The sequence below is a fragment of the Ambystoma mexicanum genome, chromosome 8 (assembly GCF_040938575.1).
Source record: "Ambystoma mexicanum isolate Mex_15411 chromosome 8, UKY_AmexF1_1, whole genome shotgun sequence".
NCBI classification, from domain to species: domain Eukaryota; kingdom Metazoa; phylum Chordata; class Amphibia; order Caudata; family Ambystomatidae; genus Ambystoma; species Ambystoma mexicanum.
The window spans coordinates 732,269,366-732,288,382 of NC_090929.1; the positions used below are offsets into that span (position 1 = coordinate 732,269,366).

The 19,017-nt window shown below is 47.5% G+C and overlaps 54 non-coding genes and 8 pseudogenes across 54 annotated transcripts; all 62 read right to left on the bottom strand.

The window, feature by feature from the left end:
- Positions 1 to 278: 278 nt before the first annotated feature.
- LOC138477612 (5S ribosomal RNA) lies at positions 279 to 397 on the bottom strand. Its single transcript, XR_011271555.1, has one exon. It is a non-coding gene; the product is annotated as a 5S ribosomal RNA (ribosomal RNA).
- Positions 398 to 503: 106 nt separating this feature from the next.
- LOC138479494 (5S ribosomal RNA) lies at positions 504 to 622 on the bottom strand. The gene has a single exon (XR_011273264.1). It is a non-coding gene; the product is annotated as a 5S ribosomal RNA (ribosomal RNA).
- Positions 623 to 728: 106 nt separating this feature from the next.
- On the bottom strand, positions 729 to 847 carry LOC138477613 (5S ribosomal RNA). Its single transcript, XR_011271556.1, has one exon. It is a non-coding gene; the product is annotated as a 5S ribosomal RNA (ribosomal RNA).
- A 106-nt stretch (positions 848 to 953) lies between these two features.
- On the bottom strand, positions 954 to 1,072 carry LOC138478590 (5S ribosomal RNA). The gene has a single exon (XR_011272443.1). It is a non-coding gene; the product is annotated as a 5S ribosomal RNA (ribosomal RNA).
- Positions 1,073 to 1,178: 106 nt separating this feature from the next.
- LOC138480409 (5S ribosomal RNA) lies at positions 1,179 to 1,297 on the bottom strand. The gene has a single exon (XR_011274087.1). It is a non-coding gene; the product is annotated as a 5S ribosomal RNA (ribosomal RNA).
- A 106-nt stretch (positions 1,298 to 1,403) lies between these two features.
- LOC138477615 (5S ribosomal RNA) lies at positions 1,404 to 1,522 on the bottom strand. Its single transcript, XR_011271557.1, has one exon. It is a non-coding gene; the product is annotated as a 5S ribosomal RNA (ribosomal RNA).
- A 106-nt stretch (positions 1,523 to 1,628) lies between these two features.
- On the bottom strand, positions 1,629 to 1,747 carry LOC138477616 (5S ribosomal RNA). Its single transcript, XR_011271558.1, has one exon. It is a non-coding gene; the product is annotated as a 5S ribosomal RNA (ribosomal RNA).
- Positions 1,748 to 2,402: 655 nt separating this feature from the next.
- LOC138477618 (5S ribosomal RNA) lies at positions 2,403 to 2,521 on the bottom strand. Its single transcript, XR_011271560.1, has one exon. It is a non-coding gene; the product is annotated as a 5S ribosomal RNA (ribosomal RNA).
- Positions 2,522 to 2,627: 106 nt separating this feature from the next.
- LOC138479495 (5S ribosomal RNA) lies at positions 2,628 to 2,746 on the bottom strand. The gene has a single exon (XR_011273265.1). It is a non-coding gene; the product is annotated as a 5S ribosomal RNA (ribosomal RNA).
- Positions 2,747 to 2,852: 106 nt separating this feature from the next.
- On the bottom strand, positions 2,853 to 2,971 carry LOC138477619 (5S ribosomal RNA). Its single transcript, XR_011271561.1, has one exon. It is a non-coding gene; the product is annotated as a 5S ribosomal RNA (ribosomal RNA).
- Positions 2,972 to 3,077: 106 nt separating this feature from the next.
- LOC138478591 (5S ribosomal RNA) lies at positions 3,078 to 3,196 on the bottom strand. The gene has a single exon (XR_011272444.1). It is a non-coding gene; the product is annotated as a 5S ribosomal RNA (ribosomal RNA).
- Positions 3,197 to 3,302: 106 nt separating this feature from the next.
- LOC138479997 (5S ribosomal RNA) lies at positions 3,303 to 3,421 on the bottom strand. Its single transcript, XR_011273720.1, has one exon. It is a non-coding gene; the product is annotated as a 5S ribosomal RNA (ribosomal RNA).
- Positions 3,422 to 3,527: 106 nt separating this feature from the next.
- On the bottom strand, positions 3,528 to 3,646 carry LOC138477620 (5S ribosomal RNA). Its single transcript, XR_011271562.1, has one exon. It is a non-coding gene; the product is annotated as a 5S ribosomal RNA (ribosomal RNA).
- Positions 3,647 to 3,752: 106 nt separating this feature from the next.
- On the bottom strand, positions 3,753 to 3,871 carry LOC138477621 (5S ribosomal RNA). The gene has a single exon (XR_011271563.1). It is a non-coding gene; the product is annotated as a 5S ribosomal RNA (ribosomal RNA).
- A 106-nt stretch (positions 3,872 to 3,977) lies between these two features.
- On the bottom strand, positions 3,978 to 4,096 carry LOC138477622 (5S ribosomal RNA). Its single transcript, XR_011271564.1, has one exon. It is a non-coding gene; the product is annotated as a 5S ribosomal RNA (ribosomal RNA).
- Positions 4,097 to 4,570: 474 nt separating this feature from the next.
- Positions 4,571 to 4,689, bottom strand: LOC138477623 (5S ribosomal RNA). The gene has a single exon (XR_011271565.1). It is a non-coding gene; the product is annotated as a 5S ribosomal RNA (ribosomal RNA).
- Positions 4,690 to 4,795: 106 nt separating this feature from the next.
- Positions 4,796 to 4,914, bottom strand: LOC138480193 (5S ribosomal RNA). The gene has a single exon (XR_011273898.1). It is a non-coding gene; the product is annotated as a 5S ribosomal RNA (ribosomal RNA).
- Positions 4,915 to 5,020: 106 nt separating this feature from the next.
- On the bottom strand, positions 5,021 to 5,139 carry LOC138477624 (5S ribosomal RNA). Its single transcript, XR_011271566.1, has one exon. It is a non-coding gene; the product is annotated as a 5S ribosomal RNA (ribosomal RNA).
- A 106-nt stretch (positions 5,140 to 5,245) lies between these two features.
- On the bottom strand, positions 5,246 to 5,364 carry LOC138478592 (5S ribosomal RNA). The gene has a single exon (XR_011272445.1). It is a non-coding gene; the product is annotated as a 5S ribosomal RNA (ribosomal RNA).
- Positions 5,365 to 5,470: 106 nt separating this feature from the next.
- On the bottom strand, positions 5,471 to 5,589 carry LOC138479998 (5S ribosomal RNA). The gene has a single exon (XR_011273721.1). It is a non-coding gene; the product is annotated as a 5S ribosomal RNA (ribosomal RNA).
- A 106-nt stretch (positions 5,590 to 5,695) lies between these two features.
- Positions 5,696 to 5,814, bottom strand: LOC138477626 (5S ribosomal RNA). The gene has a single exon (XR_011271567.1). It is a non-coding gene; the product is annotated as a 5S ribosomal RNA (ribosomal RNA).
- Positions 5,815 to 5,920: 106 nt separating this feature from the next.
- On the bottom strand, positions 5,921 to 6,039 carry LOC138477627 (5S ribosomal RNA). The gene has a single exon (XR_011271568.1). It is a non-coding gene; the product is annotated as a 5S ribosomal RNA (ribosomal RNA).
- Positions 6,040 to 6,145: 106 nt separating this feature from the next.
- LOC138477628 (5S ribosomal RNA) lies at positions 6,146 to 6,264 on the bottom strand. The gene has a single exon (XR_011271569.1). It is a non-coding gene; the product is annotated as a 5S ribosomal RNA (ribosomal RNA).
- A 106-nt stretch (positions 6,265 to 6,370) lies between these two features.
- LOC138477630 (5S ribosomal RNA) lies at positions 6,371 to 6,489 on the bottom strand. The gene has a single exon (XR_011271571.1). It is a non-coding gene; the product is annotated as a 5S ribosomal RNA (ribosomal RNA).
- Positions 6,490 to 6,963: 474 nt separating this feature from the next.
- LOC138477631 (5S ribosomal RNA) lies at positions 6,964 to 7,082 on the bottom strand. Its single transcript, XR_011271572.1, has one exon. It is a non-coding gene; the product is annotated as a 5S ribosomal RNA (ribosomal RNA).
- A 106-nt stretch (positions 7,083 to 7,188) lies between these two features.
- LOC138479496 (5S ribosomal RNA) lies at positions 7,189 to 7,307 on the bottom strand. The gene has a single exon (XR_011273266.1). It is a non-coding gene; the product is annotated as a 5S ribosomal RNA (ribosomal RNA).
- A 106-nt stretch (positions 7,308 to 7,413) lies between these two features.
- On the bottom strand, positions 7,414 to 7,532 carry LOC138477632 (5S ribosomal RNA). The gene has a single exon (XR_011271573.1). It is a non-coding gene; the product is annotated as a 5S ribosomal RNA (ribosomal RNA).
- Positions 7,533 to 7,638: 106 nt separating this feature from the next.
- LOC138478593 (5S ribosomal RNA) lies at positions 7,639 to 7,757 on the bottom strand. The gene has a single exon (XR_011272446.1). It is a non-coding gene; the product is annotated as a 5S ribosomal RNA (ribosomal RNA).
- Positions 7,758 to 7,863: 106 nt separating this feature from the next.
- On the bottom strand, positions 7,864 to 7,982 carry LOC138480410 (5S ribosomal RNA). The gene has a single exon (XR_011274088.1). It is a non-coding gene; the product is annotated as a 5S ribosomal RNA (ribosomal RNA).
- A 106-nt stretch (positions 7,983 to 8,088) lies between these two features.
- Positions 8,089 to 8,207, bottom strand: LOC138477633 (5S ribosomal RNA). Its single transcript, XR_011271574.1, has one exon. It is a non-coding gene; the product is annotated as a 5S ribosomal RNA (ribosomal RNA).
- A 106-nt stretch (positions 8,208 to 8,313) lies between these two features.
- On the bottom strand, positions 8,314 to 8,432 carry LOC138477634 (5S ribosomal RNA). The gene has a single exon (XR_011271575.1). It is a non-coding gene; the product is annotated as a 5S ribosomal RNA (ribosomal RNA).
- Positions 8,433 to 8,538: 106 nt separating this feature from the next.
- LOC138477635 (5S ribosomal RNA) lies at positions 8,539 to 8,657 on the bottom strand. Its single transcript, XR_011271576.1, has one exon. It is a non-coding gene; the product is annotated as a 5S ribosomal RNA (ribosomal RNA).
- A 106-nt stretch (positions 8,658 to 8,763) lies between these two features.
- LOC138477637 (5S ribosomal RNA) lies at positions 8,764 to 8,882 on the bottom strand. Its single transcript, XR_011271577.1, has one exon. It is a non-coding gene; the product is annotated as a 5S ribosomal RNA (ribosomal RNA).
- Positions 8,883 to 9,356: 474 nt separating this feature from the next.
- On the bottom strand, positions 9,357 to 9,475 carry LOC138477638 (5S ribosomal RNA). The gene has a single exon (XR_011271578.1). It is a non-coding gene; the product is annotated as a 5S ribosomal RNA (ribosomal RNA).
- A 106-nt stretch (positions 9,476 to 9,581) lies between these two features.
- On the bottom strand, positions 9,582 to 9,700 carry LOC138479498 (5S ribosomal RNA). The gene has a single exon (XR_011273267.1). It is a non-coding gene; the product is annotated as a 5S ribosomal RNA (ribosomal RNA).
- A 106-nt stretch (positions 9,701 to 9,806) lies between these two features.
- LOC138478953 (5S ribosomal RNA) lies at positions 9,807 to 9,925 on the bottom strand. The gene has a single exon (XR_011272772.1). It is a non-coding gene; the product is annotated as a 5S ribosomal RNA (ribosomal RNA).
- A 106-nt stretch (positions 9,926 to 10,031) lies between these two features.
- Positions 10,032 to 10,150, bottom strand: LOC138480329 (5S ribosomal RNA). Its single transcript, XR_011274014.1, has one exon. It is a non-coding gene; the product is annotated as a 5S ribosomal RNA (ribosomal RNA).
- Positions 10,151 to 10,256: 106 nt separating this feature from the next.
- On the bottom strand, positions 10,257 to 10,375 carry LOC138479999 (5S ribosomal RNA). The gene has a single exon (XR_011273722.1). It is a non-coding gene; the product is annotated as a 5S ribosomal RNA (ribosomal RNA).
- Positions 10,376 to 10,481: 106 nt separating this feature from the next.
- Positions 10,482 to 10,600, bottom strand: LOC138477639 (5S ribosomal RNA). The gene has a single exon (XR_011271579.1). It is a non-coding gene; the product is annotated as a 5S ribosomal RNA (ribosomal RNA).
- Positions 10,601 to 10,706: 106 nt separating this feature from the next.
- LOC138477640 (5S ribosomal RNA) lies at positions 10,707 to 10,825 on the bottom strand. Its single transcript, XR_011271580.1, has one exon. It is a non-coding gene; the product is annotated as a 5S ribosomal RNA (ribosomal RNA).
- Positions 10,826 to 10,931: 106 nt separating this feature from the next.
- Positions 10,932 to 11,050, bottom strand: LOC138478637 (5S ribosomal RNA). The gene has a single exon (XR_011272486.1). It is a non-coding gene; the product is annotated as a 5S ribosomal RNA (ribosomal RNA).
- Positions 11,051 to 11,156: 106 nt separating this feature from the next.
- LOC138478205 (5S ribosomal RNA) lies at positions 11,157 to 11,275 on the bottom strand. Its single transcript, XR_011272094.1, has one exon. It is a non-coding gene; the product is annotated as a 5S ribosomal RNA (ribosomal RNA).
- A 106-nt stretch (positions 11,276 to 11,381) lies between these two features.
- LOC138477642 (5S ribosomal RNA) lies at positions 11,382 to 11,500 on the bottom strand. Its single transcript, XR_011271582.1, has one exon. It is a non-coding gene; the product is annotated as a 5S ribosomal RNA (ribosomal RNA).
- Positions 11,501 to 11,974: 474 nt separating this feature from the next.
- Positions 11,975 to 12,093, bottom strand: LOC138477643 (5S ribosomal RNA). The gene has a single exon (XR_011271583.1). It is a non-coding gene; the product is annotated as a 5S ribosomal RNA (ribosomal RNA).
- A 106-nt stretch (positions 12,094 to 12,199) lies between these two features.
- On the bottom strand, positions 12,200 to 12,318 carry LOC138479499 (5S ribosomal RNA). The gene has a single exon (XR_011273268.1). It is a non-coding gene; the product is annotated as a 5S ribosomal RNA (ribosomal RNA).
- A 106-nt stretch (positions 12,319 to 12,424) lies between these two features.
- LOC138474651 (5S ribosomal RNA) lies at positions 12,425 to 12,543 on the bottom strand (annotated as a pseudogene).
- Positions 12,544 to 13,007: 464 nt separating this feature from the next.
- LOC138480398 (5S ribosomal RNA) lies at positions 13,008 to 13,126 on the bottom strand. Its single transcript, XR_011274077.1, has one exon. It is a non-coding gene; the product is annotated as a 5S ribosomal RNA (ribosomal RNA).
- A 464-nt stretch (positions 13,127 to 13,590) lies between these two features.
- On the bottom strand, positions 13,591 to 13,699 carry LOC138474692 (5S ribosomal RNA; annotated as a pseudogene).
- A 464-nt stretch (positions 13,700 to 14,163) lies between these two features.
- LOC138480099 (5S ribosomal RNA) lies at positions 14,164 to 14,282 on the bottom strand. The gene has a single exon (XR_011273813.1). It is a non-coding gene; the product is annotated as a 5S ribosomal RNA (ribosomal RNA).
- Positions 14,283 to 14,389: 107 nt separating this feature from the next.
- LOC138473894 (5S ribosomal RNA) lies at positions 14,390 to 14,508 on the bottom strand (annotated as a pseudogene).
- Positions 14,509 to 14,614: 106 nt separating this feature from the next.
- On the bottom strand, positions 14,615 to 14,723 carry LOC138474345 (5S ribosomal RNA; annotated as a pseudogene).
- A 106-nt stretch (positions 14,724 to 14,829) lies between these two features.
- On the bottom strand, positions 14,830 to 14,948 carry LOC138479274 (5S ribosomal RNA). The gene has a single exon (XR_011273064.1). It is a non-coding gene; the product is annotated as a 5S ribosomal RNA (ribosomal RNA).
- A 106-nt stretch (positions 14,949 to 15,054) lies between these two features.
- LOC138480367 (5S ribosomal RNA) lies at positions 15,055 to 15,173 on the bottom strand. Its single transcript, XR_011274049.1, has one exon. It is a non-coding gene; the product is annotated as a 5S ribosomal RNA (ribosomal RNA).
- Positions 15,174 to 15,637: 464 nt separating this feature from the next.
- LOC138477734 (5S ribosomal RNA) lies at positions 15,638 to 15,756 on the bottom strand. Its single transcript, XR_011271666.1, has one exon. It is a non-coding gene; the product is annotated as a 5S ribosomal RNA (ribosomal RNA).
- Positions 15,757 to 16,209: 453 nt separating this feature from the next.
- LOC138477924 (5S ribosomal RNA) lies at positions 16,210 to 16,328 on the bottom strand. The gene has a single exon (XR_011271838.1). It is a non-coding gene; the product is annotated as a 5S ribosomal RNA (ribosomal RNA).
- A 463-nt stretch (positions 16,329 to 16,791) lies between these two features.
- LOC138474797 (5S ribosomal RNA) lies at positions 16,792 to 16,900 on the bottom strand (annotated as a pseudogene).
- Positions 16,901 to 17,006: 106 nt separating this feature from the next.
- On the bottom strand, positions 17,007 to 17,112 carry LOC138474823 (5S ribosomal RNA; annotated as a pseudogene).
- A 106-nt stretch (positions 17,113 to 17,218) lies between these two features.
- LOC138477644 (5S ribosomal RNA) lies at positions 17,219 to 17,337 on the bottom strand. The gene has a single exon (XR_011271584.1). It is a non-coding gene; the product is annotated as a 5S ribosomal RNA (ribosomal RNA).
- A 464-nt stretch (positions 17,338 to 17,801) lies between these two features.
- LOC138473882 (5S ribosomal RNA) lies at positions 17,802 to 17,920 on the bottom strand (annotated as a pseudogene).
- Positions 17,921 to 18,384: 464 nt separating this feature from the next.
- Positions 18,385 to 18,503, bottom strand: LOC138474327 (5S ribosomal RNA; annotated as a pseudogene).
- Positions 18,504 to 18,609: 106 nt separating this feature from the next.
- LOC138480237 (5S ribosomal RNA) lies at positions 18,610 to 18,728 on the bottom strand. Its single transcript, XR_011273937.1, has one exon. It is a non-coding gene; the product is annotated as a 5S ribosomal RNA (ribosomal RNA).
- Positions 18,729 to 18,834: 106 nt separating this feature from the next.
- On the bottom strand, positions 18,835 to 18,953 carry LOC138478708 (5S ribosomal RNA). Its single transcript, XR_011272550.1, has one exon. It is a non-coding gene; the product is annotated as a 5S ribosomal RNA (ribosomal RNA).
- Between the last annotated feature and the right edge of the window lie 64 nt (positions 18,954 to 19,017).

Consider the following 19,017-nt stretch of genomic DNA (forward strand, 5'->3'; position numbering starts at 1 on the left):
CTGTTGCAGGGAGGTGGAGAGAACAATCAACACAATAACGGCTTTCTTTCATGCCTCTTGAAGGACTCAATATTCTCTGTACTGCATTACATGTGAAAGTCGATTTATTACCCATGAACACACTACCTGTATGCTAATTATATGTAAATAGGTAGCTCCAGCCCTCATAATGTTGTCCAACATTTCCGCTATAAAACGGGATAAAATTATTTTGGAAACATACCAAATTTGAAAAGTAATTGAGAAGTTGTGCAATTACTAATCATGGAGCACAAAATAGCCTACAGCACCTGGTATTCCCAGGCGGTCTCCCATCCAGGTACTAACTAGGCCCGACACTGCTTAGCTTCCGAGATCAGACGAGATCGGGCGCATTCAGTGTGGTGTGGCCGTAGGCTCTGGGCCTAGTGAGTTTTGTACTTTTAAGCATCTAGTCGGCTAGACCTTGCAGTTTTGAAAGGCAATTGAGAAATGGCTCACTTCCTGAATTTGGAGCACAAAAAAGCCTACAGCACCTGGTATTCCCAGGCGGTCTCCCATCCAGGTACTAACTAGGCCCGACACTGCTTAGCTTCCGAGATCAGACGAGATCGGGCGCATTCAGTGTGGTGTGGGTGTAGGCTCTGGGCCTAGTGAGTTTTGTACTTTTAAGCATCTAGTCGGCTAGACCTTGCAGTTTTGAAAGGCAATTGAGAAATGGCTCACTTCCTGAACTTGGAGCACAAAAAAGCCTACAGCACCTGGTATTCCCAGGCGGTCTCCCATCCAGGTACTAACTAGGCCCGACACTGCTTAGCTTCCGAGATCAGACGAGATCGGGCGCATTCAGTGTGGTGTGGCCGTAGGCTCTCGGCCTAGTGAGTTTTGTACTTTTAAGCATCTAGTCGGCTAGACCTTGCAGTTTTGAAAGGCAATTGAGAAATGGCTCACTTCCTGAATTTGGAGCACAAAAAAGTCTACAGCACCTGGTATTCCCAGGCGGTCTCCCATCCAGGTACTAACTAGGCCCGACACTGCTTAGCTTCCGAGATCAGACGAGATCGGGCGCATTCAGTGTGGTGTGGCCGTAGGCTCTGGGCCTAGTGAGTTTTGTACTTTTAAGCATCTAGTCGGCTAGACCTTGCAGTTTTGAAAGGCAATTGAGAAATGGCTCACTTCCTGAACTTGGAGCACAAAAAAGCCTACAGCACCTGGTATTCCCAGGCGGTCTCCCATCCAGTTACTAACTAGGCCCGACACTGCTTAGCTTCCGAGATCAGACAAGATCAGGCGCATTCAGTGTGGTGTGGCCGTAGGCTCTGGGCCTAGTGAGTTTTGTACTTTTAAGCATCTAGTCGGCTAGACCTTGCAGTTTTGAAAGGCAATTGAGAAATGGCTCACTTCCTGAACTTGGAGCACAAAAAAGCCTACAGCACCTGGTATTCCCAGGCGGTCTCCCATCCAGGTACTAACTAGGCCCGACACTGCTTAGCTTCCGAGATCAGACGAGATCGGGCGCATTCAGTGTGGTGTGGCCGTAGGCTCTGGTCCTAGTGAGTTTTGTACTTTTAAGCATCTAGTCGGCTAGACCTTGCAGTTTTGAAAGGCAATTGAGAAATGGCTCACTTCCTGAACTTGGAGCACAAAAAAGCCTACAGCACCTGGTATTCCCAGGCGGTCTCCCATCCAGGTACTAACTAGGCCCGACACTGCTTAGCTTCCGAGATCAGACGAGATCGGGCGCATTCAGTGTGGTGTGGCCGTAGGCTCTCGGCCTAGTGAGTTTTGTACTTTTAAGCATCTAGTCGGCTAGACCTTGCAGTTTTGAAAGGCAATTGAGAAATGGCTCACTTCCTGAATTTGGAGCACAAAAAAGCCTACAGCACCTGGTATTCCCAGGCGGTCTCCCATCCAGGTACTAACTAGGCCCGACACTGCTTAGTGTGGTGTGGCCGTAGGCTCTAGAAATGCTAAGAATATTACTCTTATGCATTTGCATTTAGTAAGCTAAGCCATGCAGCCACTTGCAACATGATACCACGCTCATCGCTCGATCAGGCTCGATCAGGCGAGATATATAAGACTGGTGGGCCCATTCAGGACTCCTATGTCTGGTAGGATAACTTTAATCCATCCATCCTGTTTCTGTTGCAGGGAGGTGGAGAGAACAATCAACACAATAACGGCTTTCTTTCATGCCTCTTGAAGGACTCAATATTCTCTGTACTGCATTACATGTGAAAGTCGATTTATTACCCATGAACACACTACCTGTATGCTAATTATATGTAAATAGGTAGCTCCAGCCCTCATAATGTTGTCCAACATTTCCGCTATAAAACGGGATAAAATTATTTTGGAAACATACCAAATTTGAAAAGTAATTGAGAAGTTGTGCAATTACTAATCATGGAGCACAAAATAGCCTACAGCACCTGGTATTCCCAGGCGGTCTCCCATCCAGGTACTAACTAGGCCCGACACTGCTTAGCTTCCGAGATCAGACGAGATCGGGCGCATTCAGTGTGGTGTGGCCGTAGGCTCTGGGCCTAGTGAGTTTTGTACTTTTAAGCATCTAGTCGGCTAGACCTTGCAGTTTTGAAAGGCAATTGAGAAATGGCTCACTTCCTGAATTTGGAGCACAAAAAAGCCTACAGCACCTGGTATTCCCAGGCGGTCTCCCATCCAGGTACTAACTAGGCCCGACACTGCTTAGCTTCCGAGATCAGACGAGATCGGGCGCATTCAGTGTGGTGTGGGTGTAGGCTCTGGGCCTAGTGAGTTTTGTACTTTTAAGCATCTAGTCGGCTAGACCTTGCAGTTTTGAAAGGCAATTGAGAAATGGCTCACTTCCTGAACTTGGAGCACAAAAAAGCCTACAGCACCTGGTATTCCCAGGCGGTCTCCCATCCAGGTACTAACTAGGCCCGACACTGCTTAGCTTCCGAGATCAGACGAGATCGGGCGCATTCAGTGTGGTGTGGCCGTAGGCTCTCGGCCTAGTGAGTTTTGTACTTTTAAGCATCTAGTCGGCTAGACCTTGCAGTTTTGAAAGGCAATTGAGAAATGGCTCACTTCCTGAATTTGGAGCACAAAAAAGTCTACAGCACCTGGTATTCCCAGGCGGTCTCCCATCCAGGTACTAACTAGGCCCGACACTGCTTAGCTTCCGAGATCAGACGAGATCGGGCGCATTCAGTGTGGTGTGGCCGTAGGCTCTGGGCCTAGTGAGTTTTGTACTTTTAAGCATCTAGTCGGCTAGACCTTGCAGTTTTGAAAGGCAATTGAGAAATGGCTCACTTCCTGAACTTGGAGCACAAAAAAGCCTACAGCACCTGGTATTCCCAGGCGGTCTCCCATCCAGTTACTAACTAGGCCCGACACTGCTTAGCTTCCGAGATCAGACGAGATCAGGCGCATTCAGTGTGGTGTGGCCGTAGGCTCTGGGCCTAGTGAGTTTTGTACTTTTAAGCATCTAGTCGGCTAGACCTTGCAGTTTTGAAAGGCAATTGAGAAATGGCTCACTTCCTGAACTTGGAGCACAAAAAAGCCTACAGCACCTGGTATTCCCAGGCGGTCTCCCATCCAGGTACTAACTAGGCCCGACACTGCTTAGCTTCCGAGATCAGACGAGATCGGGCGCATTCAGTGTGGTGTGGCCGTAGGCTCTGGTCCTAGTGAGTTTTGTACTTTTAAGCATCTAGTCGGCTAGACCTTGCAGTTTTGAAAGGCAATTGAGAAATGGCTCACTTCCTGAACTTGGAGCACAAAAAAGCCTACAGCACCTGGTATTCCCAGGCGGTCTCCCATCCAGGTACTAACTAGGCCCGACACTGCTTAGCTTCCGAGATCAGACGAGATCGGGCGCATTCAGTGTGGTGTGGCCGTAGGCTCTGGTCCTAGTGAGTTTTGTACTTTTAAGCATCTAGTCGGCTAGACCTTGCAGTTTTGAAAGGCAATTGAGAAATGGCTCACTTCCTGAACTTGGAGCACAAAAAAGCCTACAGCACCTGGTATTCCCAGGCGGTCTCCCATCCAGGTACTAACTAGGCCCGACACTGCTTAGCTTCCGAGATCAGACGAGATCGGGCGCATTCAGTGTGGTGTGGCCGTAGGCTCTAGAAATGCTAAGAATATTACTCTTATGCATTTGCATTTAGTAAGCTAAGCCATGCAGCCACTTGCAACATGATACCACGCTCATCGCTCGATCAGCGCTCGATCAGGCTCGATCAGGCGAGATATATAAGACTGGTGGGCCCATTCAGGACTCCTATGTCTGGTAGGATAACTTTAATCCATCCATCCTGTTTCTGTTGCAGGGAGGTGGAGAGAACAATCAACACAATAACGGCTTTCTTTCATGCCTCTTGAAGGACTCAATATTCTCTGTACTGCATTACATGTGAAAGTCGATTTATTACCCATGAACACACTACCTGTATGCTAATTATATGTAAATAGGTAGCTCCAGCCCTCATAATGTTGTCCAACATTTCCGCTATAAAACGGGATAAAATTATTTTGGAAACATACCAAATTTGAAAAGTAATTGAGAAGTTGTGCAATTACTAATCATGGAGCACAAAATAGCCTACAGCACCTGGTATTCCCAGGCGGTCTCCCATCCAGGTACTAACTAGGCCCGACACTGCTTAGCTTCCGAGATCAGACGAGATCGGGCGCATTCAGTGTGGTGTGGCCGTAGGCTCTGGGCCTAGTGAGTTTTGTACTTTTAAGCATCTAGTCGGCTAGACCTTGCAGTTTTGAAAGGCAATTGAGAAATGGCTCACTTCCTGAATTTGGAGCACAAAAAAGCTTACAGCACCTGGTATTCCCAGGCGGTCTCCCATCCAGGTACTAACTAGGCCCGACACTGCTTAGCTTCCGAGATCAGACGAGATCGGGCGCATTCAGTGTGGTGTGGGTGTAGGCTCTGGGCCTAGTGAGTTTTGTACTTTTAAGCATCTAGTCGGCTAGACCTTGCAGTTTTGAAAGGCAATTGAGAAATGGCTCACTTCCTGAACTTGGAGCACAAAAAAGCCTACAGCACCTGGTATTCCCAGGCGGTCTCCCATCCAGGTACTAACTAGGCCCGACACTGCTTAGCTTCCGAGATCAGACGAGATCGGGCGCATTCAGTGTGGTGTGGCCGTAGGCTCTCGGCCTAGTGAGTTTTGTACTTTTAAGCATCTAGTCGGCTAGACCTTGCAGTTTTGAAAGGCAATTGAGAAATGGCTCACTTCCTGAATTTGGAGCACAAAAAAGTCTACAGCACCTGGTATTCCCAGGCGGTCTCCCATCCAGGTACTAACTAGGCCCGACACTGCTTAGCTTCCGAGATCAGACGAGATCGGGCGCATTCAGTGTGGTGTGGCCGTAGGCTCTGGGCCTAGTGAGTTTTGTACTTTTAAGCATCTAGTCGGCTAGACCTTGCAGTTTTGAAAGGCAATTGAGAAATGGCTCACTTCCTGAACTTGGAGCACAAAAAAGCCTACAGCACCTGGTATTCCCAGGCGGTCTCCCATCCAGTTACTAACTAGGCCCGACACTGCTTAGCTTCCGAGATCAGACGAGATCAGGCGCATTCAGTGTGGTGTGGCCGTAGGCTCTGGGCCTAGTGAGTTTTGTACTTTTAAGCATCTAGTCGGCTAGACCTTGCAGTTTTGAAAGGCAATTGAGAAATGGCTCACTTCCTGAACTTGGAGCACAAAAAAGCCTACAGCACCTGGTATTCCCAGGCGGTCTCCCATCCAGGTACTAACTAGGCCCGACACTGCTTAGCTTCCGAGATCAGACGAGATCGGGCGCATTCAGTGTGGTGTGGCCGTAGGCTCTGGTCCTAGTGAGTTTTGTACTTTTAAGCATCTAGTCGGCTAGACCTTGCAGTTTTGAAAGGCAATTGAGAAATGGCTCACTTCCTGAACTTGGAGCACAAAAAAGCCTACAGCACCTGGTATTCCCAGGCGGTCTCCCATCCAGGTACTAACTAGGCCCGACACTGCTTAGCTTCCGAGATCAGACGAGATCGGGCGCATTCAGTGTGGTGTGGCCGTAGGCTCTGGGCCTAGTGAGTTTTGTACTTTTAAGCATCTAGTCGGCTAGACCTTGCAGTTTTGAAAGGCAATTGAGAAATGGCTCACTTCCTGAATTTGGAGCACAAAAAAGCCTACAGCACCTGGTATTCCCAGGCGGTCTCCCATCCAGGTACTAACTAGGCCCGACACTGCTTAGCTTCCGAGATCAGACGAGATCGGGCGCATTCAGTGTGGTGTGGCCGTAGGCTCTGGGCCTAGTGAGTTTTGTACTTTTAAGCATCTAGTCGGCTAGACCTTGCAGTTTTGAAAGGCAATTGAGAAATGGCTCACTTCCTGAACTTGGAGCACGAAAAAGCCTACAGCACCTGGTATTCCCAGGCGGTCTCCCATCCAGGTACTAACTAGGCCCGACACTGCTTAGCTTCCGAGATCAGACGAGATCGGGCGCATTCAGTGTGGTGTGGCCGTAGGCTCTAGAAATGCTAAGAATATTACTCTTATGCATTTGCATTTAGTAAGCTAAGCCATGCAGCCACTTGCAACATGATACCACGCTCATCGCTCGATCAGCGCTCGATCAGGCTCGATCAGGCGAGATATATAAGACTGGTGGGCCCATTCAGGACTCCTATGTCTGGTAGGATAACTTTAATCCATCCATCCTGTTTCTGTTGCAGGGAGGTGGAGAGAACAATCAACACAATAACGGCTTTCTTTCATGCCTCTTGAAGGACTCAATATTCTCTGTACTGCATTACATGTGAAAGTCGATTTATTACCCATGAACACACTACCTGTATGCTAATTATATGTAAATAGGTAGCTCCAGCCCTCATAATGTTGTCCAACATTTCCGCTATAAAACGGGATAAAATTATTTTGGAAACATACCAAATTTGAAAAGTAATTGAGAAGTTGTGCAATTACTAATCATGGAGCACAAAATAGCCTACAGCACCTGGTATTCCCAGGCGGTCTCCCATCCAGGTACTAACTAGGCCCGACACTGCTTAGCTTCCGAGATCAGACGAGATCGGGCGCATTCAGTGTGGTGTGGCCGTAGGCTCTGGGCCTAGTGAGTTTTGTACTTTTAAGCATCTAGTCGGCTAGACCTTGCAGTTTTGAAAGGCAATTGAGAAATGGCTCACTTCCTGAATTTGGAGCACAAAAAAGCCTACAGCACCTGGTATTCCCAGGCGGTCTCCCATCCAGGTACTAACTAGGCCCGACACTGCTTAGCTTCCGAGATCAGACGAGATCGGGCGCATTCAGTGTGGTGTGGGTGTAGGCTCTGGGCCTAGTGAGTTTTGTACTTTTAAGCATCTAGTCGGCTAGACCTTGCAGTTTTGAAAGGCAATTGAGAAATGGCTCACTTCCTGAACTTGGAGCACAAAAAAGCCTACAGCACCTGGTATTCCCAGGCGGTCTCCCATCCAGGTACTAACTAGGCCCGACACTGCTTAGCTTCCGAGATCAGACGAGATCGGGCGCATTCAGTGTGGTGTGGCCGTAGGCTCTCGGCCTAGTGAGTTTTGTACTTTTAAGCATCTAGTCGGCTAGACCTTGCAGTTTTGAAAGGCAATTGAGAAATGGCTCACTTCCTGAATTTGGAGCACAAAAAAGTCTACAGCACCTGGTATTCCCAGGCGGTCTCCCATCCAGGTACTAACTAGGCCCGACACTGCTTAGCTTCCGAGATCAGACGAGATCGGGCGCATTCAGTGTGGTGTGGCCGTAGGCTCTGGGCCTAGTGAGTTTTGTACTTTTAAGCATCTAGTCGGCTAGACCTTGCAGTTTTGAAAGGCAATTGAGAAATGGCTCACTTCCTGAACTTGGAGCACAAAAAAGCCTACAGCACCTGGTATTCCCAGGCGGTCTCCCATCCAGTTACTAACTAGGCCCGACACTGCTTAGCTTCCGAGATCAGACAAGATCAGGCGCATTCAGTGTGGTGTGGCCGTAGGCTCTGGGCCTAGTGAGTTTTGTACTTTTAAGCATCTAGTCGGCTAGACCTTGCAGTTTTGAAAGGCAATTGAGAAATGGCTCACTTCCTGAACTTGGAGCACAAAAAAGCCTACAGCACCTGGTATTCCCAGGCGGTCTCCCATCCAGGTACTAACTAGGCCCGACACTGCTTAGCTTCCGAGATCAGACGAGATCGGGCGCATTCAGTGTGGTGTGGCCGTAGGCTCTGGTCCTAGTGAGTTTTGTACTTTTAAGCATCTAGTCGGCTAGACCTTGCAGTTTTGAAAGGCAATTGAGAAATGGCTCACTTCCTGAACTTGGAGCACAAAAAAGCCTACAGCACCTGGTATTCCCAGGCGGTCTCCCATCCAGGTACTAACTAGGCCCGACACTGCTTAGCTTCCGAGATCAGACGAGATCGGGCGCATTCAGTGTGGTGTGGCCGTAGGCTCTGGGCCTAGTGAGTTTTGTACTTTTAAGCATCTAGTCGGCTAGACCTTGCAGTTTTGAAAGGCAATTGAGAAATGGCTCACTTCCTGAATTTGGAGCACAAAAAAGCCTACAGCACCTGGTATTCCCAGGCGGTCTCCCATCCAGGTACTAACTAGGCCCGACACTGCTTAGCTTCCGAGATCAGACGAGATCGGGCGCATTCAGTGTGGTGTGGCCGTAGGCTCTGGGCCTAGTGAGTTTTGTACTTTTAAGCATCTAGTCGGCTAGACCTTGCAGTTTTGAAAGGCAATTGAGAAATGGCTCACTTCCTGAACTTGGAGCACGAAAAAGCCTACAGCACCTGGTATTCCCAGGCGGTCTCCCATCCAGGTACTAACTAGGCCCGACACTGCTTAGCTTCCGAGATCAGACGAGATCGGGCGCATTCAGTGTGGTGTGGCCGTAGGCTCTAGAAATGCTAAGAATATTACTCTTATGCATTTGCATTTAGTAAGCTAAGCCATGCAGCCACTTGCAACATGATACCACGCTCATCGCTCGATCAGCGCTCGATCAGGCTCGATCAGGCGAGATATATAAGACTGGTGGGCCCATTCAGGACTCCTATGTCTGGTAGGATAACTTTAATCCATCCATCCTGTTTCTGTTGCAGGGAGGTGGAGAGAACAATCAACACAATAACGGCTTTCTTTCATGCCTCTTGAAGGACTCAATATTCTCTGTACTGCATTACATGTGAAAGTCGATTTATTACCCATGAACACACTACCTGTATGCTAATTATATGTAAATAGGTAGCTCCAGCCCTCATAATGTTGTCCAACATTTCCGCTATAAAACGGGATAAAATTATTTTGGAAACATACCAAATTTGAAAAGTAATTGAGAAGTTGTGCAATTACTAATCATGGAGCACAAAATAGCCTACAGCACCTGGTATTCCCAGGCGGTCTCCCATCCAGGTACTAACTAGGCCCGACACTGCTTAGCTTCCGAGATCAGACGAGATCGGGCGCATTCAGTGTGGTGTGGCCGTAGGCTCTGGGCCTAGTGAGTTTTGTACTTTTAAGCATCTAGTCGGCTAGACCTTGCAGTTTTGAAAGGCAATTGAGAAATGGCTCACTTCCTGAATTTGGAGCACAAAAAAGCCTACAGCACCTGGTATTCCCAGGCGGTCTCCCATCCAGGTACTAACTAGGCCCGACACTGCTTAGCTTCCGAGATCAGACGAGATCGGGCGCATTCAGTGTGGTGTGGGTGTAGGCTCTGGGCCTAGTGAGTTTTGTACTTTTAAGCATCTAGTCGGCTAGACCTTGCAGTTTTGAAAGGCAATTGAGAAATGGCTCACTTCCTGAACTTGGAGCACAAAAAAGCCTACAGCACCTGGTATTCCCAGGCGGTCTCCCATCCAGGTACTAACTAGGCCTGACACTGCTTAGCTTCCGAGATCAGACGAGATCGGGCGCATTCAGTGTGGTGTGGCCGTAGGCTCTCGGCCTAGTGAGTTTTGTACTTTTAAGCATCTAGTCGGCTAGACCTTGCAGTTTTGAAAGGCAATTGAGAAATGGCTCACTTCCTGAATTTGGAGCACAAAAAAGTCTACAGCACCTGGTATTCCCAGGCGGTCTCCCATCCAGGTACTAACTAGGCCTGACACTGCTTAGCTTCCGAGATCAGACGAGATCAGGCGCATTCAGTGTGGTGTGGCCGTAGGCTCTGGGCCTAGTGAGTTTTGTACTTTTAAGCATCTAGTCGGCTAGACCTTGCAGTTTTGAAAGGCAATTGAGAAATGGCTCACTTCCTGAACTTGGAGCACAAAAAAGCCTACAGCACCTGGTATTCCCAGGCGGTCTCCCATCCAGTTACTAACTAGGCCCGACACTGCTTAGCTTCCGAGATCAGACGAGATCAGGCGCATTCAGTGTGGTGTGGCCGTAGGCTCTGGGCCTAGTGAGTTTTGTACTTTTAAGCATCTAGTCGGCTAGACCTTGCAGTTTTGAAAGGCAATTGAGAAATGGCTCACTTCCTGAACTTGGAGCACAAAAAAGCCTACAGCACCTGGTATTCCCAGGCGGTCTCCCATCCAGGTACTAACTAGGCCCGACACTGCTTAGCTTCCGAGATCAGACGAGATCGGGCGCATTCAGTGTGGTGTGGCCGTAGGCTCTGGTCCTAGTGAGTTTTGTACTTTTAAGCATCTAGTCGGCTAGACCTTGCAGTTTTGAAAGGCAATTGAGAAATGGCTCACTTCCTGAACTTGGAGCACAAAAAAGCCTACAGCACCTGGTATTCCCAGGCGGTCTCCCATCCAGGTACTAACTAGGCCCGACACTGCTTAGCTTCCGAGATCAGACGAGATCGGGCGCATTCAGTGTGGTGTGGCCGTAGGCTCTGGGCCTAGTGAGTTTTGTACTTTTAAGCATCTAGTCGGCTAGACCTTGCAGTTTTGAAAGGCAATTGAGAAATGGCTCACTTCCTGAACTTGGAGCACAAAAAAGCCTACAGCACCTGGTATTCCCAGGCGGTCTCCCATCCAGGTACTAACTAGACCCGACACTGCTTAGCTTCCGAGATCAGACGAGATCGGGCGCATTCAGTGTGGTGTGGCCGTAGGCTCTGGTCCTAGTGAGTTTTGTACTTTTAAGCATCTAGTCGACTAGACCTTGCAGTTTTGAAAGGCAATTGAGAAATGGCTCACTTCCTGAACTTGGAGCACAAAAAAGCCTACAGCACCTGGTATTCCCAGGCGGTCTCCCATCCAGGTACTAACTAGGCCCGACACTGCTTAGCTTCCGAGATCAGACGAGATCGGGCGCATTCAGTGTGGTGTGGCCGTAGGTTCTGGGCCTAGTGAGTTTTGTACTTTTAAGCATCTAGTCGGCTAGACCTTGCAGTTTTGAAAGGCAATTGAGAAATGGCTCACTTCCTGAACTTGGAGCACAAAAAAGCCTACAGCACCTGGTATTCCCAGGCGGTCTCCCATCCAGGTACTAACTAGGCCCGACACTGCTTAGCTTCCGAGATCAGACGAGATCGGGCGCATTCAGTGTGGTGTGGCCGTAGGCTCTAGAAATGCTAAGAATATTACTCTTATGCATTTGCATTTAGTAAGCTAAGCCATGCAGCCACTTGCAACATGATACCACGCTCATCGCTCGATCAGCGCTCGATCAGGCTCGATCAGGCGAGATATATAAGACTGGTGGGCCCATTCAGGACTCCTATGTCTGGTAGGATAACTTTAATCCATCCATCCTGTTTCTGTTGCAGGGAGGTGGAGAGAACAATCAACACAATAACGGCTTTCTTTCATGCCTCTTGAAGGACTCAATATTCTCTGTACTGCATTACATGTGAAAGTCGATTTATTACCCATGAACACACTACCTGTATGCTAATTATATGTAAATAGGTAGCTCCAGCCCTCATAATGTTGTCCAACATTTCCGCTATAAAACGGGATAAAATTATTTTGGAAACATACCAAATTTGAAAAGTAATTGAGAAGTTGTGCAATTACTAATCATGGAGCACAAAATAGCCTACAGCACCTGGTATTCCCAGGCGGTCTCCCATCCAGGTACTAACTAGGCCCGACACTGCTTAGCTTCCGAGATCAGACGAGATCGGGCGCATTCAGTGTGGTGTGGCCGTAGGCTCTGGGCCTAGTGAGTTTTGTACTTTTAAGCATCTAGTCGGCTAGACCTTGCAGTTTTGAAAGGCAATTGAGAAATGGCTCACTTCCTGAATTTGGAGCACAAAAAAGCCTACAGCACCTGGTATTCCCAGGCGGTCTCCCATCCAGGTACTAACTAGGCCCGACACTGCTTAGCTTCCGAGATCAGACGAGATCGGGCGCATTCAGTGTGGTGTGGGTGTAGGCTCTGGGCCTAGTGAGTTTTGTACTTTTAAGCATCTAGTCGGCTAGACCTTGCAGTTTTGAAAGGCAATTGAGAAATGGCTCACTTCCTGAACTTGGAGCACAAAAAAGCCTACAGCACCTGGTATTCCCAGGCGGTCTCCCATCCAGGTACTAACTAGTCCTGACACTGCTTAGCTTACAAGATCAGACAAGATCGGGCGCATTCAGTGTGGTGTGGCCGTAGGCTCTAGAAATGCTAAGAATATTACTCTTATGCATTGTCATTTAGTAAGCTAAGCCATGCAGCCACTTGCAACATGATACCACGCTCATCGCGCGATCAGCGCTCGATCAGGCGAGATATATAAGACTGGTGGGCCCATTCAGGACTCCTATGTCTGGTAGGATAACTTTAATCCATCCATCCTGTTTCTGTTGCAGGGAGGTGGAGAGAACAATCAACACAATAATGGCTTTCTTTCATGCCTCTTGAAGGACTCAATATTCTCTGTACTGCATTACATGTGAAAGTCGATTTATTACCCATGACCACACTACCTGTATGCTAATTCTATGTAAATAGGTAGCTCCAGCCCTCATGATGTTGTCCAACATTTCCGCTATAAAACGGGATACAATTATTATGGAAACATACCAAATTTGAAAAGTAATTGAGAAGTTGCGCAATTACTAATCATGGAGCACAAAATAGTCTACAGCACCTGGTATTCCCAGGCGGTCTCCCATCCAGGTACTAACTAGGCCTGACACTGCTTAGCTTCCGAGATCAGACGAGATCGGGCGCATTCAGTGTGGTGTGGTCGTAGGCTCTAGAAATGCTAAGAATATTACTCTTATGCATTTGCATTTAGTAAGCTAAGCCATGCAGCCACTTGCAACATGATACCACGCTCATCGCTCGATCAGCGCTCGATCAGGCGAGATATATAAGACTGGTGGGCCCATTCAGGACTCCTATGTCTGGTAGGATAACTTTAATCCATCCATCCTGTTTCTGTTGCAGGGAGGTGGAGAGAACAATCAACACAATAATGGCTTTCTTTCATGCCTCTTGAAGGACTCAATATTCTCTGTACTGCATTACATGTGAAAGTCGATTTATTACCCATGACCACACTACCTGTATGCTAGTTCTATGTAAATAGGTAGCTCCAGCCCTCATGATGTTGTCCAACATTTCCGCTATAAAACGGGATACCATTATTTTGGAAACATACCAAATTTGAAAAGTAATTGAGAAGTTGCGCAATTACTAATCATGGAGCACAAAATAGCCTACAGCACCTGGTATTCCCAGGCGGTCTCCCATCCAGGTACTAACTAGGCCCGACACTGCTTAGCTTCCGAGATCAGACGCATTCAGTGTGGTGTGGCCGTAGGATCTAGAAATGCTAAGAATATTACCCTTATGCATTTGCATTTAGTAAGCTAAGCCATGCAGCCACTTGCAACATGATACCACGCTCATCGCTCGATCAGCGCTCGATCAGGCGAGATATATAAGACTGGTGGGCCCATTCAGGACTCCTATGTCTGGTAGGATAACTTTAATCCATCCATCCTGTTTCTGTTGCAGGGAGGTGGAGAGAACAATCAACACAATAATGGCTTTCTTTCATGCCTCTTGAAGGACTCAATATTCTCTGTACTGCATTACATGTGAAAGTCGATTTATTACCCATGACCACACTACCTGTATGCTAATTCTATGTAAATAGGTAGCTCCAGCCCTCATGATGTTGTCCAACATTTCCGCTATAAAACGGGATACAATTATTATGGAAACATATCAAATTTGAAAAGTAATTGAGAAGTTGCGCAATTACTAATCATGGAGCACAAAATAGCCTACAGCACCTGGTATTCCCAGGCGGTCTCCCATCCAAGTACTAACTAGGCCTGACACTTCTTAGCTTCCGAGATCAGACGAGATCGGGCGCATTCAGTGTGGTGTGGCCGTAGGCTCTGGGCCTAGTGAGTTTTGTACTTTTAAGCATCTAGTCGGCTAGACCTTGCAGTTTTGAAAGGCAATTGAGAAATGGCTCACTTCCTGAACTTGGAGCACAAAAAAAGCCTACAACACCTGGTATTCCCAGGCAGTCTCCCACCCAGGTACTAACTAGGCCCGACACTGCTTCGCTTCTGAGATCAGACGAGATCGGGCGCATTCAGTGTGGTGTGGCCATAGGCTCTGGGCCTAGTGAGTTTTGTACTTTTAAGCATCTAGTCGGCTAGACCTTGCAGTTTTGAAAGGCAATTGAGAAATGGCTCACTTCCTGAACTTGGAGCACAAAAAAGCCTACAGCACCTGGTATTCCCAGGCGGTCTCCCATCCAGGTACTAACCAGGCCCGATACTGCTTAGCTTCCGAGATCAGGCGCATTCAGTGTGGTGTGGCCATAGGCTCTGGGCATAGTGAGTTTTGTACTTTTAAGCATCTAGTCGGCTAGACCTTGCAGTTTTGAAAGGCAATGGAGAAATGGCTCACTTCCTGAACTTGGAGCACAAAAAAGCCTACAGCACCTGGTATTCCCAGGCGGTCTCCCATCCAGGTACTACCTAGGCCCAACACTGCTTAGCTTCCGAGATCAGACGAGATCGGGCGCATTCAGTGTGGTGTGGCCGTAGGCTCTGGGCCTAGTGAGTTTTGTACTTTTAAGCATCTAGTCGGCTAGACCTTGCAGTTTTGAAAGGCAATTGAGAAATGGCTCACTTCCTGAACTTGGAGCACAAAAAAGCCTACAGCACCTGGTATTCCCAGGCGGTCTCCGATCCTGGTACTAACTAGGCCCGACACTGCTTAGCTTCTGAGATCAGACGAGATCGGGCGCATTCAGTGTGGTGTGGCCGTAGGCTCTCAAAAAGCTAAGAATATTACTCTTATGCATTTGCATTTAGTAAGCTAAGCCATGCAGCCACTTGCAAAATGATACCACGCTCATCGCTCGATCAGCGCTCGATCAGGCGAGATACATAAGACTGGTGGTCCCATTTAGGACTCCTATGTCTGGTAGGATAATTTTAATCCATCCATCCTGTTTCTGTTGCAGGGAGGTGGAGAGAACAATCAACACAATAATGGCTTTCTTTCATGCCTCTTGAAGGACTCAATATTCTCTGTACTGCATTACATGTGAAAGTCGATTTATTACCCATGAACACACTACCTGTATGCTAATTATATGTAAATAGGTAGCTCCAGCCGTCATGATGTTGTCCAACATTTCCGCTATAAAACGGGATACAATTATTTCGGAAACATACCAAATTTGAAATGTAATTGAGAAGTTGCGCAATTACTAATCATGGAGCACAAAATAGCCTACAGCACCTAGTATTCCCAGGCGGTCTCCCATCCAGGTACTAACTAGGCCCGACACTGCTTAGCTTCCGAGATCAGATGAGATTGGGCGCATTCAGTGTGGTGTGGCCGTAGGCTCTAGAAATGCTAAGAATATTACTCTTATGCATTTGCATTTAGTAAGCTAAGCCATGCAGCCACCTGCAACATGATACCACGCTCATCGCTCGATCAGGCGAGATATATAAGACTGGTGGGCCCATTCAGGACTCCTATGTCTGGTAGGATAACTTTAATCCATCCATCCTGTTTCTGTTGCAGGGAGGTGGAGAGAACAATCAACACAATAATGGCTTTCTGTCATGCCTCTTGAAGGACTCAATATTCTCTGTACTGCATTACATGTGAAAGTCGATTTATTACCCATGAACACACTACCTGTATGCTAATTATATGTAAATAGGTAGCTCCAGCCGTCATGATGTTGTCCAACATTTCCGCTATAAAACAGGATACAATTATTTCGGAAACATACCAAATTTGAAATGTAATTGAGAAGTTGCGCAATTACTAATCATGGAGCACAAAATAGCCTACAGCACCTAGTATTCCCAGGCGGTCTCCCATCCAGGTACTAACTAGGCCCGACACTGCTTAGCTTCCGAGATCAGACGAGATTGGGCGCATTCAGTGTGGTGTGGCCGTAGGCTCTAGAAATGCTAAGAATATTACTCTTATGCATTTGCATTTAGTAAGCTAAGCCATGCAGCCACCTGCAACATGATACCACGCTCATCGCTCGATCAGGCTCGATCAGGCGAGATATATAAGACTGGTGGGCCCATTCAGGACTCCTATGTCTGGTAGGATAACTTTAATCCATCCATCCTGTTTCTGTTGCAGGGAGGTGGAGAGAACAATCAACACAATAATGGCTTTCTTTCAAGCCTCTTGAAGGACTCAATATTCTCTGTACTGCATTACATGTGAAAGTCGATTTATTACCCATGAACACACTACCTGTATGCTAATTATATGTAAATCGGTAGCTCCAGCCCTCATAATGTTGTCCAACATTTCCGCTATAAAACGGGATACAATTATTTTGGAAACATACCAAATTTGAAAAGTAATTGAGAAGTTGCGCAATTACTAATCATGGAGCACAAAATAGCCTACAGCCCCTGGTATTCCCAGGCAGTCTCCCATCCAGGTCCTAACTAGGCCCGACACTGCTTAGCTTCCGAGATCAGGCGCATTCAGTGTGGTGTGGCCGTAGGCTCTGGACCTAGTGAGTTTTGTACTTTTAAGCATCTAGTCGGCTAGACCTTGCAGTTTTGAAAGGCAATTGAGAAATGGCTCACTTCCTGAACTTGGAGCACAAAAAAGCCTACAGCACCTGGTATTCCCAGGCGATCTCCCATCCAGGTACTAACTAGGCCCGACACTGCTTAGCAGAGATCGGGCGCATTCAGTGTGGTGTGGCCGTAGGCTCTGGGCCTAGTGAGTTTTGTACTTTTAAGCATCTAGTCGGCTAGACCTTGCAGTTTTGAAAGGCAATTGAGAAATGGCTCACTTCCTGAACTTGGAGCACAAAAGAGCCTACAGCACCTGGTATTCCCAGGCGGTCTCCCATCCAGGTACTAACTAGGCCCGACACTGCTTAGCTTCCGAGATCAGACGAGATCGGGCGCATTCAGTGTGGTGTGGCCGTAGGCTCTCGAAAAGCTAAGAATATTATGCTTATGCATTTGCATTTAGTAAGCTAAGCCATGCAGCCACTTGCAACATGATACCACGCTCATCGCTCGATCAGCGCTCGATCAGGCGAGATATATAAGACTGGTGGGCCCATTCAGGACTCCTATGTCTGGTAGGATAATTTTAATCCATCCATCCTGTTTCTGTTGCAGGGAAGTGGAGAGAACAATCAACACAATAATGGCTTTCTTTCATGCCTCTTGAAGGACTCAATATTCTCTGTACTGCATTACACGTGAAAGTCGATTTATTACCCATGAACACACTACCTGTATGCTAATTATATGTAAATAGGTAGCTCCAGCCGTCATGATGTTGTCCAACATTTCCGCTATAAAACGGGATACAATTATTTCGGAAACATACCAAATTTGAAAAGTAATTGAGAAGTTGCGCAATTACTAATCATGGAGCACAAAATAGCCTACAGCACCTAGTATTCCCAGGCGGTCTACCATCCAGGTACTAACTAGGCCTGATACTGCTTAGCTTCCGAGATCAGACGAGATTGGGCGCATTCAGTGTGGTGTGGCCGTAGGCTCTAGAAATGCTAAGAATATTACTCTTATGCATTTGCATTTGGTAAGCTAAGCCATGCAGCCACTTGCAACATGATACCACGCTCATCGCTCGATCAGCGCTCGATCAGGCGAGATATATAAGACTGGTGGGCCCATTCAGGACTCCTATGTCTGGTAGGATAACTTTAATCCATCCATCCTGTTTCTGTTGCAGGGAGGTGGAGAGAACAATCAACATAATAATGGCTTTCTTTCATGCCTCTTGAAGGACTCAATATTCTCTGTACTGCATTACATGTGAAAGTCGATTTATTACCCATGACCACACTACCTGTATGCTAATTCTATGTAAATAGGTAGCTCCAGCCCTCATGATGTTGTCCAACATTTCCGCTATAAAACGGGATACAATTATTATGGAAACATACCAAATTTGAAAAGTAATTGAGAAGTTGCGCAATTACTAATCATGGAGCACAAAATAGCCTACAGCACCTGGTATTCCCAGGCGCTCTCCCATCCAGGTACTAACTAGGCCCGACACTGCTTAGCTTCCGAGATCAGACAAGATCTGGCGCATTCAGTGTGGTGTGGCCAAAGGCTCTGGGTCTAGTGAGTTTTGTACTTTTAAGCATCTAGTCGGCTAGACCTTGCAGTTTTGAAAGGCAATGGAGAAATGGCTCACTTCCTGAACTTGGAGCACAAAAAAGCCTACAGCACCTGGTATTCCCAGGCGGTCTCCCAACCAGGTAGTAACTAGGCCCAACACTGCTTAGCTTCTGAGATCAGACGAGATCGGGCGCATTCAGTGTGGTGTGGCCGTAGGCTCTGGGCCTAGTGAGTTTTGTACTTTTAAGCATCTAGTCGGCTAGACCTTGCAGTTTTGAAAGGCAATTGAGAAATGGCTCACTTCCTGAACTTGGAGCACAAAAGAGCATACAGCACCTGGTATTCCCAGGCGGTCTCCCATCCAGGTACTAACTAGGCCCGACACTGCTTAGCTTCCGAGATCAGACGAGATCGGGCGCATTCAGTGTGGTGTGGCTGTAGGCTCTGGGCCTAGTGAGTTTTGTACTTTTAAGCATCTAGTCGGCTAGACCTTGCAGTTTTGAAAGG